Genomic DNA, 2376 nt, shown 5'->3' with positions numbered 1-2376 from the left:
CGCACAGGAGCACAGAGAACCCCAGCAGCACCGCCAAGCCCCCACACACCAGGACCACATACCAGTCCGGCATTGCCTCCGCCATTGGAGCCTCGGCTCGAGCTCCTGACAGCAGCTATGGAGAAGAAGGAAGGAGGAGTGGGAGCAAGGCCGGGTGTGAGGAAGAAGAGAGGAGCACCGCGATCGTTTTATAGCCCGAGATCGGTGTACGGTGGGCGAGGTCCACCAGCGCCACCCGTCGCTCAGCCGCCGGTGTTCGGAGGCGAGCCCGCGAGCAGTGCCGACAGCGCCCTGGCCCGCGAGGTGAGTGCACGCTGCACCAGCAGCTAGCACGCCGCGCACTACCACAGTACGGCCTTGATGCCCTACGAGCTAGGCATCGCCGGTGGAGGAAGCGCGGGAGAGCGCGCGAGGGAGAAGAGAGAGCCAGAGGAAGGAGAAGAGGCCGACAGTGGGCCCCGGGCCCACCTGTCAGCCAGAGAGAGCACTGTGCTCTCGGGTGCAACCAGCGTATTTTAGTAATTTAGAATTTATTTTAAATTACTGTATCCCGTAGAAATATCTCGTTTTCCCTAACAGTGGATTTTTCCACACTGCGCCAGTGTAGCACACTGTGGTTTTACACCACTTATTGCCCTCTCACTGTAGCCATTTGGTTTTTGTGCAATTGAAGGATTTCTTCGATAAAAACAAATTTGTTTCAAAACAATTCTTGTTCAAAACATCCTTTAACAAATCTCGAGGACGAGATTTTTCTTAAGGGGGTTAGTGTTGTGACACCCAAAAAATTTGGCCTTGTTTTGTTTATTTAAATATTGCCAGGAAATAAAACTTTTCCAATTTGTCAAGTTTTAACTTTTGTGATTTTGGACTTTTGCCTCTAATGGGAGAAACCTTCAAAGGTATTGTTGGATTTGATTTCTCTCTATAATAAAACCATTATTTATCAGTGGATTTAAATGTTGCAAGATTTATTTATTCAAAAAGCTTTAGCTCTTTAAAATGATTCCTTTTGCATTTGGGGCTATTTGCACTACAACATCTTGATAAATCTTTTAAAAATTCCACCAAAATTTGGGGATGTCATGTGATGGTTCCACATCACTTTTATGCAAAGATACCTTCTGGCCATTGGAGATTTTGAGCTCTGCACCAATTTTTCCAATCTAGTCCAGTAGGCACTTTTGCACTGCAACCCATTTAAATATTTCTTCAAAGATTCTTCCAAGTGTTTGGAGATGTCAGTGGATGCATACAATTCATCTTCAAGCAAAAACCCAATGATGTTCTTTGGAAAATTTGAGTGGATCAACCTTTTTTGCTTTCTGGTCCAGATTGGTGATTTGTACTGCAACCATACTTTTCCTTGCTCTAATGACCCTGAGCTTTTTCCTACTTGTAGCCCTCCCTACCAAACTCTTAAGTCCAGGAGATTGGGCTCATTGGAGGTTTTTAAGTGCATGCCCTAAACCCTTCTGTTTTCTGTCCAGAACTGGAGTTTTGCAAAACTTGCACTATCAACTTTCTGTTTTTGCCAAACTAATCTCACCACCATCCCCTGTATCTAAAGAGACACTGGTCTGGAGATTTTGGCCACTCCAAGAGTTGCCTAGGTGCACTTGGCATTCTGTCGAACACCTAGTGTGCACAGCCACCTCTGTCGACCAAACCACCACCTAAAGGACCGCCTCGGTCTAGCCGTTCCATCCCCGCCCGCAGATGCCCTCGAGGTGCCGCCGTTCGTCGCCGGTGATCGCCGGAGCCCCGCCACCGTCGGGCAGAAGAAAGGAGATGGAGGGAAGACCAGTCAAACCTGACCAGTGGGCCCTCTGGACCCACTGTCAGCGACCCGCGCAGCGCCCTCTCTCTGTTTAAGTGGAGGCGCAAAACCCCGAGTGCGTCTTCCCTGCTGCGTAAGGGTATTTCTGCTGAAACGTTTTCCTTTTTCTGGTTTATTTAAAAACAGATTTGACCAAACTTTGACTGGCTATAACTTTTAAAATAAAACTCCAAAGGAGTTGATTCTTTTTCCTACCTCTCTCAAATTTCATCTAGTTTATTTTAAGATTTATTTCAAAAATATTTGAGACAGGTTTTGGTACTGTGTTTGAAATGTTTGTATTTGTGTATTTTGCAAAATAGGATTTTTGGAGGAAAAGGAAAGCTTCCAATAAGTGCATCCTTTGCATACTCTTGAAGGCAAGCATTTCTGAACTCTGGCATAATATTTGTTGTGGTGTTTGGATACGATCACAGCACCTTTTGTCTTGGAGTGTAAGTGATAGTTTATGTATCGATGTAGTCTCGTGCATGAGTGCACTTTGGAGTTGTTTGTGGCCAGCAATGGATACCCTGAGGATTTGGATCGCCCTCGTG

This window comes from Triticum aestivum, chromosome 2D (genome assembly GCF_018294505.1).
Source record: "Triticum aestivum cultivar Chinese Spring chromosome 2D, IWGSC CS RefSeq v2.1, whole genome shotgun sequence".
NCBI classification, from domain to species: domain Eukaryota; kingdom Viridiplantae; phylum Streptophyta; class Magnoliopsida; order Poales; family Poaceae; genus Triticum; species Triticum aestivum.
This window is presented reverse-complemented; position numbering follows the sequence as displayed.